This window comes from Aethalodelphis obliquidens, unplaced genomic scaffold, assembly GCF_003676395.1.
Source record: "Aethalodelphis obliquidens isolate GAN/ISIS:26980383/991018 unplaced genomic scaffold, ASM367639v1 scaffold14, whole genome shotgun sequence".
NCBI lineage: Eukaryota > Metazoa > Chordata > Mammalia > Artiodactyla > Delphinidae > Aethalodelphis > Aethalodelphis obliquidens.
Window position 1 is genome coordinate 13,617,539 of NW_020837958.1, and position 18,272 is coordinate 13,635,810.

General features: G+C 40.0%; 1 long non-coding RNA gene across 3 annotated transcripts in view; it reads left to right on the top strand.

Moving 5' to 3' along the window:
- Positions 1–18,065, top strand: part of LOC113624839 (uncharacterized) — a 38,678-nt gene extending 20,613 nt beyond the window's left edge. For 2 of the 3 annotated variants that reach the window (XR_003434482.1, XR_003434481.1), the window contains 3 exons: positions 3,220–3,353; positions 4,124–4,186; positions 17,742–18,065. This is a non-coding gene — a long non-coding RNA (uncharacterized LOC113624839). Of the gene's footprint in view, positions 1–3,219; positions 3,354–4,123; positions 4,187–9,103; positions 9,578–17,741 lie in introns of all 3 variants that reach the window. The other variant, XR_003434483.1, reaches the window with a different exon arrangement.
- The last annotated feature ends 207 nt before the right edge of the window (positions 18,066–18,272 follow it).

Consider the following 18,272-nt stretch of genomic DNA (forward strand, 5'->3'; position numbering starts at 1 on the left):
GTAAGGAGGAGCCAAGAAGGACCTGAAACACCTCTGCACACATTTCAGTAACAGCCCATGTGGGAGAGCAGATACAGGGCTGATTGCTTAAATAAAAGTACCCTACCCAGAAGCTGTTAGAAACTGTCAGATCTTGAGGGGATATCATTGAGAAGGGCTTTTGATACTAAGTTGGCCTAAGTCCCAAAGCTTTATCTCATTGTTATTACATACCAAAAGATGTGTTAGCAAAAAGAATTTTAATCAATGTCTGGTATAAGGTCAGGATGAGCCTAAGTGACAGTTACTGATGGTAAAAGGCAGCAAGAAAAACACCAATTATAATTAAAATAGTCATTGAAACTTAGATTTTTAAAATAAACTTAGAAACTATCCAGCCCCAAAATTTTATTTACAGATGAATAAAGGTCAAAGAAAGCCCAAACAAGTTATATTTTAACTGAAGTTACACAACTTATTTTGGCAGAGCTGGCTCTGTACTGAGATTTTGAATATTCTGGTCTTTTAGCCATTTAGCTTCCTATCTTCAAGTTAATATTTCTTATAAAAAGGTTGGCATCACAAGGATAATTTTTAATGATTTTTCTGTTGACATTTATTTAGAGCCAATAATTGCTGTTTTAATTTAAAAAATATATAATCTGTGGGGGAAAAAACACAATGGAAAATAAATGGTTATAATCTGAATTTCACTTAATGAATATTCCCTGTATTGTTTAGATCATAAGACCCCCCAAGGACCAAGGTACTCAATGTCATCTAAGAGCAGAACAATCAATTTATCAAGTTTTGTTTTCTATTGATTCATGAATAGCCCACTTGAAATTCAAATTTACAAACTGTTAACCTCATCTTCACAAACACGTTTGACACTGGAGTTTAGAGTTTGGGAAAAAGAGTGACTGTTTTATTTGGCAGATTAAGAGAGTTGCAGAGAAGAGATTTGTTGTTTTCTTTGGCGGAAATTAAGAGAGTCCTTTTCCAGAGTTCAATGGCAATGCATGGAATTATTTCCTAAGCTTTAGGGCCTCATCTGAGGGAAATTCTGAGTTCTCAAAGTTTTACTTTGCTGAGCTTAATACTGATATAACTGTCCATTGGGCAAACTGGGGAAAGAAATGGAGCAGCAGAGTGTGTGTGTGTGTGTGTGTGTGTGTGTGTGTGTGTGTGTGTGTGTGTATGTGTGTGTGTGTGTATTGTAGGGGTAGGGGTAGGGGTAGTGGCTTCAGTTTCATTGCCTTCTCCTTTCAGCCACACCTCTTTTCTTTGGCATTACTGTGGTCACATGCCAAACCAGGTTTGGCCATTTTTCTTTTCTTTTTTTTTGGTGGAGTGGGAACAGAAAGAGTCATTTCCTGTTGGTTTGGCTCTGAAAACAGTCCTGGTAGAAGCTTGGTACAGTTCTTAGAATCCTGGGCTCCAAAATACCTACTTAACACCTTTGCCATGTTCTTGTGGTCACTGATTACGTTTGGAAAAGTGAAGCAGGGGAGGAAGAAGAACCTGGCGGGAGTAGCCTTGGCTACCTGGCTAGTCTCACACCTCTCGGTCAGAGAAAGTGCCCATGTTCTCTGGCACCCAGTGGTATGTTGGGTTGCCAATGTTAAAAAATGCCTTCACCTTTCTCGTTGTTTGGACTCAAGGGTATTCCCAGAACATCTTATGATGAGGAAAGTAAAAATAGTCACCATTGTAACCAGTATAGGAAAAAAACAAAATCTCCTTCCTTACCAACGGATGAGAAGTTTATGTGTAGTTTTCGTAGCTTTAGAGTACTTTCCATATTTCCCTTCCTAGCTACTGGAGCACAGAAGTCTAATTCTGTCAGTAATATATGAAGTTAAACCCCATAGTGGGGGTTTCCAGGGGACTAGGACATTCTTAGAAATCAAATCCAAGAATCATAGAATATTAGTCTTGAGAGGGACCCAGCAGCTGATTAACTCTAATGGGAAGAAACCAAACTGGGGCTGCTGGAGGTCAATGGCCCACTTAAGGTCACGTGACTTTTTAAGGCAAACCAAGACTTCAGCTGAACTCTCCACACTTCTGGTTTGGTGCTCTAGTAACCACAACGTATAATTTTGGGGAAAATACTAATACCATTTATGGAAAAACTCATATTTTTCTGACACTTCCAGGTTGACCAGAACCCTGTACTGCTGCCCTGACTTGTTTGTTAGTCAATAAACTGGAAGCATAGATGCAGATCAGGGCATGTCAGGTGAACCAGTTTAACCTGAAGACATTAAAAAATCATTCTGCAGAAGTAGAGAAAAATCAAATGATTAAGCCTTCACCACAAGTTCTAACACATCATGCTTATCTGTGTTTTCCCTTGTTGAAATGTTCTATCATCTAAGACAGGTCTGTCTTGGCTGGAGAGCTAATCAGAGCCCGTTGAGCAGTTAGCTGTTAGGAGGAGCTCATGTGGTCAGCGTCTTAGGGGCTGGGTAATGAATACCACGGAAACCTCTCCCAGCAGGCATCTCAAGAGATTATGTGTGGATAAATGCTTTGTGGGAAATTATTGTTCTCTCTCAGTCTCCTAATGGGCTGGTGCAAGTGTAGACAGGGAGCAGATCTTTGGTGGCAGTGTCCCTAGCAGCTGGCATAGCAGGCTTGCAATAAACTTGTTGAAGGAGTGAATAAACCACTGATTTCACCACAGTATACATATATAACAGTCAGGCAAAGAACAAAAGAGGTGAGGGGACAGAGCGATTTTAAAGGAAGATGATCTCTTTTGATCCAGAATGAAGATATACTGAAAATGGCTACTTATGGAATAAGCCCTGGTTCTAGCTCCTCGTTTAGAAATTCAAGTGGGCATTTCTCCAAATCATTCCTTAGATTTCACTGATGATCCCTCTGAGCCTTGGTATCTTCATCTGAAAAGTGAGATTGATACAGCACCTACATCCTGGGGTTGCTGTAAGTGAGGGAACCTATATAAACCACTAAGAATGTCTTGGGTTTGTAGTAAATACTAACTAAACATTATTATATAAACTTTCTGTCTTAGCAGCCTTGCATATAAAATAGTGAAAGGAATAGTTCCCACCTCATAGTTTTAAGGTACAGATGAAGTACTGATAACAGAAGCTAATATTTGAGTGCTTCCTATAGACTAAACATTATTCAAGGCATTTTGCATTCATTATTAATCCATTATAAACAACCTGATGAATCAGGTACCTTATTATCTCCATACTGCAGATTAGAAAATGGAGGTTCAGATCGGATAAGCACCTGCTCACACGCAGCTAGTAAATAGTGGAGCCAGGATTGGAACCCAAGTAATTAATTCAAGAGCATCAATCAGAAGGCTATGCTGCTTCTCACAAATACAGGTAAAGGATTTAGCACCGTGTCTGGCACGTATTACGTGCTGATTTATTATATATCAATAAATGTTGCTGAATAAACACTGATGGGTATAGCTTTTTATCATACTTAGTTAGCTGAATGAATTACGTGCTTATTTACATTTTTAATTGTGACTATGGTAGCATTAGGAAATACTACAGCTACTGTCTCTAGTTTTGGAGAGAAAAGCACTAGCTTTGCAAAAACTCTTATTCTTGCTGATCACAGTGGAATCACATCACACATGATTTAACCCATAGGAATTCAACTACTGATGCTTGGCAAAAATATTAAAATACTGTGTGACATTGTAAAAGCAAATTTTGCATACAGAATTTTTATTATGTACTGTAAGTTGCTGAATGCATTATACATTTATACATACATATTAAGATATAGAGTTGTAAGCACAAAACAAAGTACACGGTACTTTGGGGAGACCTGAAAGTATTTTCAAGGGGAATTTTGAATACCTGTGAGTTTCACCTTACATACTACCTTTGGAACCTGACTTCTGTGCAAGGTGAGGGTGCCCTTGCTCCACACAGCATGATATTGGTCATGAGTAGAAGTGAATGGAGAGTGAGGAGACCAGTAGCAATTCTTCCCACTATTAATAATAGCAAGTCATTGATAATATTTAGTTCTCTCTGTGTACCAGGAGCCATGTTAAGCACTCAACATGGATAATCTCATTTAATGCTCATAAAAATCCTATAAAGTAGATATAAGAGAGATCATCCTTCTTTTACAGACGAGGGGAGTGAGGCACAGAGGTAATGAAAGGTGCCATTATGGAAAGCCTATTACACAGCAGGTACGTACCTTATCTCTAATTTTCATCATAACCCTGCAAGGTAGGTAATTATTCTCCTTTTATAGGCAAGAAAATAGAGGCTCACGGGGTTAGGTAACTTGCCCAAGGTCACACAGCTGGTAAGTGACTGAGGGAGGATTGGGGCCCAAATGTTGTGCTCATTGCACCACACAGCCCTCTTCAGGGAGGAAGCAGCCCTCTGCAAGAAGATGCATTTTCAACTGCTTTCAGTTATCCAGTGAGCATAGCGAGACACTGGCTTTACCAGCGATAATGATGATAGTTTGATCTCCCTCTGTCTCCTTGCCTATATTTCAGTTGGTGCCGCATGGGATTTTATGAAGATTGTCATAAAAGTTTGTAAACTGCTTTGACCTCTTTGAAAACAAGACACAAAGTAAACTCCTAGCTGACCATGGCTTTGACCCTAATGCAAGACATCATTTATTTGCCTGAAGTTTTGGAAATTACTACACAATGAGGAGGTGGCTTCTTTCATGCTATTCTTCTAGGTAAACTTGCTTTCTGCTCAAAAAGCCCTGAGGTAGACAGAGAAATGGGAAATAGTCTTTTCTTTCTCAATAGGAGGCTCTACCAACTGGTTGCAAAAGCCAGAACGTGAGTCCTTCTTTTTTCTATCCCTTTTGTCCTGTTCATCAATAAAAGTCCTCTACCTCTAGACCATTCACATCCTTCCACTTAGTGTCATCCTGTAATTCAAGACATCGTCATGTCTTACCTGGAGGGTGACTTAAATTTTCCTGGTTTGTCTGAGACTTTTCAGGTTTTAGTGCTGCAAGTTCCACCCCCAGGGAATCCCTCAGTTGCAGGCAAACCAGGATGTTTGACTTCTCAACTGACCTGGTCTTCTCTAGTAGTCTCCTAACAGGTCTCCCACTTCCCCTGTGTGCTTGTCTTTAATTCTCTCTCCACCCAGTAGCCCACAGAAAGCCCTTGACATCATGTGTTACTGTGTCATCCTTTCTACTTAAAATCCTACCTTCTGAAGAAAATTCAAACTCCTTACCTTGGATTACAAGGCGCTGCATGACCTGGCCCTTTGCTATTTCTCCAACCTCCTCCTCCTTCACTGTGATGCCATTGTCATTTCCTGCCAAGCTCTTCTCCTCCCCAGCACCTTTGCCGCTGCTGTTCCCTTTGCCTGGAATGTCCCTTTCTGGCTCTTTGTGTGTCCACAATTTGTCATCATGTGATGTGTGATGATTTGATTAACGTCTTCCTCTGAGAATGAAAGCTCCTTGACTTCCCGGTTCATCGTTTAATCCCCAGTACCTAGCACTGGGGCTGACACCTAATAAAGTCATGTGAAATATTCACAGAATGAATTAATGAATGAGCAAAAGAATAGATGAATGAATAAGAATAATCTGAAAGGCCAGGGTTGCCAGGGAACAGTGAGGCTGGAGACAGAGGCCAGAGCATGAAGAGCTTCATGGTCATGTCAAGGAGTTGGGACGTTGTCCCAAGTACAGTGGGGGAACTTCTGAGAGGTTTTGAGCCAGGGAGTGACATAACTCCATATACATACTGAAAAACTGAGGGTTGGAGAGGTGAGTAGGGGGCCGCTCAACAAAAAAGCCCTTTAACCCTGGGCAGCTGCAGGAATTAGGGTGTGTGTTTTCGATGGGGCCTGTAGAGCCAACTCAGTATTATTGTTCCCTTGTTTAATTTTCTGGAAACAATCGGCCAATTATGAATCAAAGGCTTCCATAGCTCTGGCCCGTAACTAATTGTGTTTTTAAAATGTGTGTAATCACGAATCAGAGATAATGTAAAGGGCCTAATTAATGTCAAGATTGGCTTCCAATAAGAGCAAGTCACTTGTGCCATTTTTCCAAGGTTGAATTTCATAGTGTACTGCATTGGGCTCACATTCAGGGGAGCCGTGGCCTCTGTCCACTCTGAGTACCTTGTAGCCAGAGTTCATTACATGGATGTGGGTGGATAAGCAGGCACAGGGGACAAGCAAGTGTTTCCATCCACAGTAAATATGGAAGAGTTGGAGAACTGCCACAGAAATAGCACTGGACTAGAGATAAAGAAGCATAGCTCATGACACCTGAGTTGGGATCAAATAGCTCAGAATTCTAAGAAATCGATTGAAATTGTTGAAGAGCTGTGCAATCTTGAACGGGTGACACAAGTTCTCTGAAACTTGTTTTCCTTATCTGTAAAATTGAATGGACTGTTCTATAATCTCCTAGTTGTAAGTTATTTTTCCCTCCTTCGCATTATTTTTTTTAAAGTGTATAGTAAATTACCACTCTTTTTACATAATAACCAGGACACTCAAGGCAGGACACCACCTTCCTTCCTTGCCGTTTTACATCTTCATCTGCTCATCCCACCAGCATTTCAGAATCACTACATCTCACACTGAACCTACCTACCACTCTCCTCTGAACCTGTTCCTCACTTCATTAAAGGTACTGCCACTGAAATATCATTTTCAGCATTCGCCTTTGAAAACTGCCCCCTGCATCCAAGTAGTTTCCAAGATGCTTTGAGTCCACCCCTACAATGTCTCTCATCCTCCTGGCTTCTCTCTTTCTACTGCCTTGATCTTTGCCCATTATTTACTTTTAACACTTTATTATGGAAAATCTCAAACACCTACCAAATAAACAGGATAATGTAATGAATATCTATGTAACTGTCACTCAGCTCCTACAATTACCAATATTATGCCATCTTCCATCCCCTAATCAATTATTATTATTATGCTACAATTAGTTTTAAGCAAAATTTTTTTTCTAAAGCAAAATTTGCACAGCACAAATCTTCACTGTACAAATTTGTCAAGTGGAGACATCCACTTAACCCAGGCTTCCATTATGATGCAGAACATTTTCTACCCCCCAGTTTCTCTGTGTCCCTGCCCAATCTCTCCCCTCCCCCAAAGCAACCACGGTTCCGATTTTCTGATCTTAGATTAGTTTGGCTGTTCTAGAAATTCTTAAAAATGGAATCATACACTCTATCCTCATTTGTGTCCGGCTTTTTTCCACTGAAGATAACGTCTGTGAGATTCCTGCATGTTGTTTTGTTCATTTTTTTTTCATGTTTAAATATTGATGCCCATTGGATGAATAAGTTTGTTTATCCATTCTACTATCGTGGACATTTATTTGGGTTATTTCTATTTTGGGCCATTGTGAATAAAATTACTATGAATGTTTCTGTACAGTTTTTTAATGGACCTGTGTTTTCATTTCTATCTGATACATCCTAGGTATAAAATTCCTGAGTCTCTACATTAGATTTTGTCTGGATGGCTGCAAACGTCTCCTTGCTTCCATGCCTGCCACCTGCTGTCAGCTCTCAAATTCAGACATTAAGCCATATATGCCTTTTCCTAAAGCAGAGCTCTGTCCATGTCAAAAATCTACCCAGGAAGCTCCAGTGGTCCCCATTGTTTTCAGAGTGAAGTCAAACCTGCCTCGCCAGGCATTCAAGACTCCCCACAACTCAGTCTCAACTTTCTTTCCCAATAGTTATTTCCTGTGTCTTCCTGATGCTCTCTGGAGGCTGACAACCTAGTCGCCTTGATATTAGGCTCCTGTAGGATGGTTGCCTAGACAGCACCATCTTACTTAACCTACGGCAATCCTGGCTCTCAGTGGACGGGAACACACTTGCTGGATGGGTTAGTCAATGCTGCCTTGTGTGGCACTCATACCTCTAACCACAGACCCAAGAACATGCCTACGATGTCACTACTGCTTTCTCTCTAGCTTCATAGAAGGTAAGAGATTAAACCAGGTGAAATTTCTCTGGATGCTAAGATTCTGTGATTCTGTGAATTTTACCAAACCCACTGGGTCCAGAAATTCCACATGGTTCATCTCACTGATCTACCAATGGTAGGGGGCTGAGTGGTATAATGGAAGGAACTCAGGAATCAGAGTCAGTTGTCCCAAGTTCTAGTCTTCCTTCTACCATTCACTGTGTATTCTTGGGTAGGTTCATCACCTGAGCCTCTGTTGCCCCTTTGGAGACACTGGGATGAGGGGTGAGGGGTGACCTTGTTGATCACTAAAATCAAACCTAAAGTCACTAGGTTTGATTTTAACTAGTAAACTAGGTCTGCTGTTTCTTTTTGGTTGGCAGGCCCTTTTGCCCTTTTGTGTTCTCTTCCCTGTGCATTCAGTGCACCCTAAGTACAACCCAACTCCTTGCCCTAAACGATCAATTTACTCCTTGCCCTAAACAATCAATGCCAGCAGCCAGAGCACAGTTGGAACACCTAGGTCCTGCCAGCAAGACATCACCTGATGGTGCTAGGAGTTGGTGTCCAGCAACATATTTGCCTGGAGCAGAGATATCTGCTTGAGAGTGCACTGTTGCTACGGGGCCCTCCAAGGAGCATGGAATATCCACCCAGCACACGTAGTTACAAAACTGGCAAGAGTCAGACTTCAGTTTTCCACAAGGGAAATAAAATCTTTATCCCCATCTCGGAGACACTAATCACTTTCTAGCTCTATGGCTTAATTTTTCTTTGTCTCTATTTGCTCATCTGTAAAATGGGAATAATAAAATGTCTATCTTGAAGGTTTTTCAAAAAATAAATGAAACAGATATAGAACACTTAGAATTATGTCTGGCACACAACAAAAGCTCAATAAATATTAGATAATGTCATTATCATCATTAATGTCATTAACAGCATCTTACAGGATGCAGATAACCTTAAGGGATGTGGACCCCACACTACATTCTTCAAGGCTTTAAGGTGTTTACCAAGTTCACTAAATGATTTCATTTCCTCACCTTTAAACACAGATTCAAAACGGAAACAGTGTTTCTAAGTGAGAGCAGCCTTCATTTTCTGTTTTCTTGGAAATGGTGTTTTTAAACTAGAAAGCTCATTTCTTTGAGTCTCCTATCCCTGAGGTCCCATCCGTGGGTGTCTTCCATGGTGACAGCAGTGGTGAGCAGTGGAATCCTGGTACCATCTTGGGAAGAAAGGAAGTGAACTGGCAAACTCTTGGGAGGGCAGAAGCCTACCTCTCATGTTTGTGCCCTTCACGATAAGTGAAGAAAGGAGCGAAGAGAAGAACAGGGTGGCCACAAACAAAAGCTGGAATTGTTTGAGAAATGGACCCTTTTCAGAAGCCTTCAAAGCCACCCTTTCACAAAGCCTGGCAGGCATACAGTATTGAGCCTGGGTGTCCGCCAAGCATGGCCTTAATTTATTATTGCCAAACTGTTTGTTGTCTTTATTTGCCAAGACTTACTAATTGAACGTTTTTTGGTCTGGCTGCCCTTCCAGAGAACTGGAGCTATTGTTATCTGCTCCTCGAGTCCTTCCACAGAATGTGCCAAAAACTTGACCCGAGTTGTGGCTGATTTCCCTCCTCTGTTCAGGTAGCTCTTTTTCTTTCAGGAATGTTGTTGTTGTTGTTTGTTTATTTTTGCTGTGTTACATATTGTTTGTTCAGTTCCAACCCAAAGTAGGTGTTTGGACTGAGCTAGTAGGGAGTTCACTGACCCAAGGTGAGGTCAGAGAGGTCCCCCGCATGGAGGCTTCCTTCTTGGATTTTCCCATTGTGCACCCCCTCTGAGCTCCTGCCACACAGGGAAGAGAAGTTTTGGGCCAATGATTCTTAAAGTGTGGTCCCCGAAGCAGCAGCAGTCTCCCCTAGGAATTCGTTAGAAATGGAAATTCTCAGGCCCTACTTCAGAGCTACCAAATCAGCAACCTGTATTTTAACAAGCTTTCTGGGTGATTCTGGTGTACCCTAAAGTGTGAAACTAGTGCTAGCATTTCTCAGCCTCAGCACTGCTGACAATTAGGGCTCGATGATTTTATAGAGGGGGCTGTACATGATAGGATGTTTAGTAGCATCCCTGGCCTCCAACCACTAGATTCCAGTAGCCCCCATCCTCATCCAATGGGACAACCAAAAATGTCTCCAGTCCTTGCCAAATGTCCTGGGGTGAAGAAGGTAAAATCATCCCTGGTTGAGATAAGGGCAAACTGCTTGTGGTTCCTCTGCACCGTGTTGACAAACAGCTGCCACCCTATCTGGGAGGCTCTTCAGCACACAACAGTGACCAGCACAAAAAGACAGAACCACAGAACAGCAGATCTTGTTTTTCAATCCTGATAAATACTTCCTTTGAATCCACCCTCAGGCAACAGCACGTGACTTTGACTTTCAGAGCTAGTTCTGCTCAGCTGCTTGGGGTATTCAAGAGCAAACAAAACAGAAAACCTTTCAGAGTTTAGGCTCTTCCCATCCTCCTATTTGTTTGTTACCCTAGGGCAGAGGAGACAGAGGGGCTGGGTTCAGAGGTTCGGTGATATACCTCCCAAGCAGAGTGACAGGAATGGTACTAGTCTTCCGAATCTTCCCTCTCTCACCTTCAGGATAGATTTCCTTGTGCTTTTCTGGGCAAGTATTTCTCAATGCTCATTCTATAGAGTTTCTATCATTGGGTTCTTAATGTTGTTGCATTTGTGGCTTGCATTTGAAGGATACCCATATCAGGAAATTTGCTACTAGGCTTTATTCCCACACTGTCATTTCAGCGTTTTGATAATGTTTCCACTCGAGGAAGCTGGACTTGGCAAAAATCAGCTTGAACTGACTCAGCCGAACCTAAAGTCAATAGCTCATACAAATGCCAACTAAAGATCACAATTCATTTGCTCGTTTGGTTGGGATCTATTGAGCACCTGCTATATGCCGGCTCTGTGCTAGATCCTCAGAATGTGGAGAGAGAAACATCGTGCCTCTGCCTGGAGGGAGCTCACTGTCAGACAAAGGTACAAGCCATCTCAAACAGAACGCGGAGTTCTTGACATAAGAGGGAAGCACAGAGCATCCTGACATCCTGCTTCACTGTTGAATCCTCAGTGTCTGGCACATAGGAGGAGCTTAATAAACATTTGTTGAATGGTCTTAGAGGGACATGATTTTACACAGACTAGGAAGGTTTAAAAAAAGTCTAGTCAAATAAAGTGCTACTTAGGTTTTCAAGGAAAAAGCAAGAGTGAGCCATGCAGAGAGGAGAGGGAAGGGTATTTGAGACAGAGAAAATGGCAGGTTCAAGGACAGTGAATAGGAATATGAATCAAAGCCTTGCATGGACTTCACAAAGGTCTGAATGAGATGTCTGAAGAAGTAATTTTCTGGTTGTCCATTGCTATATAACAAATTACCCCCAAACTTAGTGGCATAAGCCAATCATTTTGTTTCCGCTGTAATTTTGTCAGTAAGGGATGTGGAAGGGCTTGGCTGGATGGTTCATCTCTTTGTTCATTTGGCATCAGCTGGGGCATCTGGGGCTGACGGTCCACCTCCAGGATGGCATCTTCGGGCTTCCCTGGTGGCGCAGTGGTTCAGAGTCCGCCTGCCGATGCAGGGGACACGGGTTCGTGCCCCGGTCTGGGAGGATCCCACATGCCGCGGAGCGGCTGGGCCCGTGAGCCATGGCCGCTGAGCCTGCGCGTCCGGAGCCTGTGCTCCGCAACGGGAGAGGCCACAACAGGGAGAGGCCCGCGTACCGCAAAAAAAAAAAAAAAAAAAGAGCAAAAGTGATTTGGGGGTGGGAGGGCTAAAGGCTGGGTGTTTGGGCATGGGTGTCATACAGTGAGACTATGACGAAAATTCAACTTATCTGAGGGCTTCTGACATCCTTCCCCACACAACTAAAAATAGCTCCCTTCAAAATGAGAGAAGAAAGACATAGTTTTCCATTCCAGGAACTGAATGGGGCGTAAATGGCAGCTGGCAACTGAGCTTGCCCTTAGAGGCTTAATGGCCACACATTTTTCAGGTTGGGTAGGAGCTGCCACTGAGGAAAACAAATAGGATTGGTGTGAAAACTATTAGAAAAGGGCCTCAGAACAAAGGCTCCATCTGGCAGCTGTTGCTCAGAGCTGAGTGAAATAAACAAAAGAGTTTGTTGAGCAAACATGAAAGCAGCCTAACTGATGCAATTAAGGTGAAATTAAATAAAGGAAGGTTTTAGCCCAAAGCTCACGGAAAATTTTTCACAAGGTTGTCACTGGTATAGTCATTTTGGGCTTTTAAATAAAGAGAAGCACAGGATGTGGGAAATTGACCCATTTGACCCTTAGGAGTAGACTAAATCCAGTGTGCTGATGTGGACTCCACGTGTCAGTTGTTTGGCCCTGGCTGTCCAAACTTGGGATGGGTGGGGTAGGAGGCTGGTAGGACCAGGGAAGGATGGGACAGCGGCAGTCACAAGGGAACAACTAAGGTAGGACCTTAGGAACAACTAAGGTAGGACCTTAGTCCTAAGGTAGGACCAGGGAAGGATGGGACAGCGGCAGTCACAAGGGAACAACTCAGCAAGACCAGAATTGTCCTGGTCATCATATTACTCCATTTTGTTTGCTTCTTGACACCACTGTCTGAGAGGTGTTGTTCATTGCACCTTACATGTTTACTATCTGTCCTCCCCGTCCAAACACACACATGCACACACACGTGTACACACACTATGGAATTCTGGATCTCCTTGGAACGTATCTTTGAGACTCCTATTTGGCTGGGTTAAGACCCCCAAATACTGAAACCCAAAAGCAAATACCTGTACCTGACACCTCAGAACTGTCCCATGGGAAATTTATGTCTGAAACCAATTCAAACTAGCATGTTTATTTAACAAACAATTACATAGTCCTTCCTGTATGCCAGGTACAATTCTAAGTGTTTTACAAGTATTAATCCAATCCTATGAGGTAAGGATACTCTTATCTCCATTTCTGAGATGAGGAACATCAATAGAAAAGTCAAGGAGCTTGTCTGAGCCAGTACTTGGGGAGCCAGGATTTGAACCCGGGCTCGGCACCCTAGCAAACACAGTCTTTACCCCTACACTGGGCCCCCTTGAATTGCCGTCAAGTGGTGGCTGAGGGAGCTGGATGGTGAAGTACCGATTGCTAAGTACAAAGCTCATCCTTCCGCCCAAATGGTGGATAAGAGGAGAGACATCTAGAAAGGTTGAAAGCACATACTGATTGACTGATGCATTGACAATGATTAGAAAATGGGCTTCTCAGAATAAAGGATGAATGCATTGTGTGGAACTTATAGTCCTTTACAAGTAAATGTATGAAACTTAAAAAATCTGATTAGAGGAAAATTAGGAGCTTAAGAAAAAAAAAACAGGTAAAAGATATGGGTAAAAGGAAAAGATGCAAATTCATAGAGTTAAAGACAATTTCAGAAATAATTCTAGTTTAATTCCCTCATTTCACAAATGATGAAAGTAAGACCTAGGTCAAGAGTTGTTAAAATTTAATGTTCATTAAAAATACCCAAGGAGCTTGTTACAAATGCAGATGCTGGATATTACTCCTAAACCCCTAACGGAGATGACAAATCAGTTAATAGCTGACTCATGACTTCCGGCATGAAGCTCTGGAATCTGTCTTGTATTGACAGATTTAAAGACTGGAGTTGGTCTTTAGGTGACTCTGATGCAGGTGGTCCAGGGATCACACTTTGAAATACACCTAGAAATAGACCAACCTAGAGATGAAGGCCTTTGTTCAAGCCTCATACCTACTCAGTGGCAGGTCCCTGCAACCTCGCACCAGAGTCTGTTTGCATTAGAGGTTACATTTTAAACACGTTTTTACAGGTCCAAAGCCACTTCGGTAGTCTTGGAACATCACCTATATTATGTATAATTTGGTTAGCATATCATTATTTAATTAGTTTTTCCATGTTTATGATTTAAAAGTAAACTCAGAACACAAGCTATTGAACTTCAAGGAAACGTCCCTTAGTTTTTGCCACTTAATGATAAGCAGTAAAAAGGTGAGACAGAAATCATGAACACACATGTCAAAGACTTGTTCTCTGACCTATCTGTTCTCTCATAGAATTAGTGTAATAGGGAAAACATTTATTTTCAGAAGGGGGGCAAAGAGAAAATAATAACCCCAAACTCAAATATTATAATTTGTTTAATTTAGAACTTATTTGAATCATTTTTACACCTTTACTGAGATAGAATTTACATACTGTAAAATGTATTTTTTGTAAGTGGATGTTCCAATGAATTTTAGTAAATTTATAGAATTGTCTACCAACATCCAGTTTAAAATATTTCAATTGACCAAAAGTTCTCTTGTACTTACTTGCATTTAATCCCTGCTCCCAACCCCAGCTCCAGGCAACCACTGACTTTCTGTCTCTATAACTTTTCCTTTTCTAGAAATTTCCTATTAGTGGACTCATAATATGTAGTCTTTGTATCTGGCTTCTTTCACTTAGCATAATATTTTTGAGATATATCCATGTTGTTGCATGTATCACGCTTTTTTTTATTGCTGAGTAGGATTCCACTGTATGAAGACAACACAATTTGTTTATCAATGCACCAGTTGATGAGCACTGAAATGTTTCCAGTTTTTTGCTCTTACAATAAAATGCTGCTTGATCTCACTTATATGTGGAATCTAAAAAAGCCAAAAACATAGAAGCAGAGAGTAGAGCAGTGGTTACCAGGAGTGGAGAGGTGGGGGAAACGGGGAGATGTGGTCAAAGGGTGCAAAATTGCAGTTGTGTTGAATGAATAACTCTAGAGGTCTAACGTACATGATGACTACAGTTAAGAATACTGTTTAAATACTGGAAATTTTATAAGAGAGTAGATTTCAAGCTCTCTCATCACACACACATGAGGATTAACTGTGCAAAAAGATTAACTCTGAGGAGATGATACATTAATTAGCTTGACTGTAGTAAACATTTCACTATGCACGTCTATCAAATCATCATGTTGTACACCTTAAATGTATACAATTTTTGTTAAGAAAAGAAAAATACTGCTATAAACATCTGTGTGCAAGTCATTGTGTGAACATTCTTTTTTCATTTCTCTTGGGTCAATTCCTAGGAGTGTAATTGCTGGGTCGTATGTTTAATTTTTCTTTTTTTTTAACAACTTTATTGGGGTACAATTGCTTTACAATGGTGTGTTAGTTTCTGCTTTATAACAAAGTGAATCAGTTATACATATACATACATTCCCATATCTCTTCCCTCTTGCGTCTCCCTCCCTCCCACCCTCCCCAGTATGTTTAATTTTTTAAGAAATTGTTAAACTGCTTTCCAAAGTGACTACACCATTTTGCATTGTCACCAGTGACGTATGAGAGTTTCAGTTGATCCATTTCCTCATCAGGTCTTGGTATTGTTGGTCTTTTAAATTTTTTATCATTCCAGTCTATAAGTAATAATATCTTCTTGTGGTATTGTTTTTCCCTAATGATATATGATGTTCAGCACCTTTTCCTGTGCTTATTGTAGTCCATATATCTTCTTCGATGAAGTGTCTCTTTCAAGTACATCGGCCATTTTTAATTGGGTTGTTTGTCATCTTATTATTGAGTGTAAAAGTTCTTTATATATTTTGATCATATCTGCATTATAAGATACATCATTTGCAAAATTTTATTCCAGTCTGTGGATTGTCTTTTTATTTTCTTAATGGTGCTTTCTGAAATGCAAAAGTTTTTTATTTTGATGTAGTTCAGTTAGTAAATGTTTTTACTTTTTATAGATTGTGGTTTTGATGTCACATCTAAGAACTATTTGCCTAACCCAAGGTCAGAAAGATCTTTTCCTATGTTTTCTTCTAGAAATTTTATGCTTTTAGCTCTAAAGTTTAGGTCTACGATCTATTTTTAATTAATATTTTATGTGTAAAGTGAGGCAGAATCTAAGTTCATTTTTTTCATATGGATATCCAATTATTTCAGCTTCATTTTTTTTGAAAAGACTATATTTTCCCCCATTGAATTACTTTGGAATCTTTGTTGAAAATCAATGGAACAAAAATATATGAATTTATTTCTGTTCCACTGTTTTATATGTCTGCTCTTATGCCAATACTGCAATGTCTTGATTGTTGTAGGTTTATAGTAAGTCTTCAAGTCAAGTAATATAAATCCCCTAACGTAGTCCTTTTTTTTCAAAATTCTTTTGGCTATGCTATGTTCTTTGCATTTTCATATTAATTTTGGATGTGTTTCTCAATTTATACATACAAGCCTGCTGGGATTTTTGTAGGATTTGTTTTGAATCAATAAATTAATTTGAGAAGAATTACTATTCTAACAATACTGAATCCTCCAATCTATGAAAAGTGTATGGCTTTTCGTTTATTTAGATCTCTAATTTCTCTCAGAAATATTTTTTGGCTTGAGTATCTTTCACTGCTTATGTTAAATTATTCCTAAGTATTTTACCCCTTTTGAAGCTATATGTATTGAATTATTTTCTTAATCTCATTTCTGGATTGTTCATTGCTAGTATTTCACTTTAGTATTGCTTCTTGAGGCAGTTTTGATAATATATGTCTAAGAATTTGTCCACTTCTTCTAAGTTATTCAATTTATTGGCATAAAGTTCTTCATAATCTTCCTTATAATATTTTAATTTCTGTAGGTTTAATAGTGATTGTAGTATAGTGATTTTATTCGTGATTTTATTCCTTTCTGTTGTCCCTTTTTTCTTGATTAACCTAGCTTAAGGTTTATTAATTTTGTTGATCTTTACAAATTATTAACTTTTGGTGTGATTAAATTCTTTTGTTTTTTGTTTTGATTTCCAATCTGATCTCTGTTTTTTCTTCCTTCTATTTATTGTAAATTTTATTTACTCTCCTTCCTTTGTTTCTTGGGATAGAAGGTCAGGTTATTGATTTTTAATTTTTTTTTCTTTAGAATATAAGCATTTAAGTTTACAAACTTTCCTTTCAGCACTGCTTTAGCTGCATACTACAAATTTTGATATGTTGTTTACATTTTCTTTCAGTTCAAGAAATTTCCTAATTTCCTTTGTGATTTCTTCTTGTACCATGGGATATTTATGAATGTGTTAATTTTCAGATAGTTGAAAATTTCCAATATTTCTTTCTGTTGTTGATTTTTAATTTAGTTCCATTGTGGTCAGAAAACATACATGTGGTTATTTCAAATTTTTTACATTTACTGAGACTTCTTTTAATAGTTTAGAATATGGTCTATCCTACAGAATGTCCCATGGGTGCTTAAAAAGAATGTGTATTCCACTGCTATTGGGTGGAGTGTTTTATAAATGTCTATATGTTGGGGTGGAATAAAAGGATGAATAAGACATAATATTGCCCTCTAAAAGTTTAGATCTGACTGAGCAGTCATTCTCAGCTTTGGGCAATTTTGTCCCCAAGGGACATTTGGCAATGTTTGGAGACATTTTTGGTTGTCACAACTGGGGGCATGTGCTACTGGCGTCTAGTGGGTAGAAGCCAGGGATTCTGCTAAACACCTTACAGTGTACAGGACACTCCCCTACAACAAAGAATTATCTGGCCCAAAATGTCAGTAGTGCTGAGGTTTAGAAGCTCTGTTATAGAGGGCATAAAGGGTATTTAGTTATAATGCAAAGCTTCAGATAGTAATTTCTGTGCTATGGGAATTACTGCACTGTGGCTGAAATTGATCAACACTTTAGCAGTTACCACATCTCTCACATGTGTATTTGTCTGTCTTTCTCCCTAGGCTGTGAACCACATGAGTGTTGAGATCCACCCAAGTCCTTATGGTAGTTAAAGCAGAGCATCTGAAGTCAGACAGACTTGGATTTCAATCCTCTTTCTACCTTCACTAGACACGTGTCTTTGGGCTAGTTACTTTACCTCTCCTAGCCTCAATTTTCTCTATTGTGTAATATGAACAATGTACCTACCTTGTAGGATTGTTGTGACAATTAAATAACGAATCAAGGAAGGCACTTTATATAGTCCTAGCACATATACTCATTATTTTGTTGTTGTTGTTATCTCCAGCACTTAGCCCAGTGCCCTGCAAATATATGCAAATAGATGAATGAGTAATTGAGTCATCTTCTCTCACCTTCCTTACCTCCACAATGGGACACTGGCTCTACAAAGTAATCCTCACTAGGATGAAAACAGTCTCTTCTTATTCCTGGACGAAGCCTTAGTTTCCACAGAGGAGGTCTTCTATGCCTACAGGAAATTGACAGGGGTCCAAACAGGACAAATAAGTGCAAGACAAATAGAGGCTGAC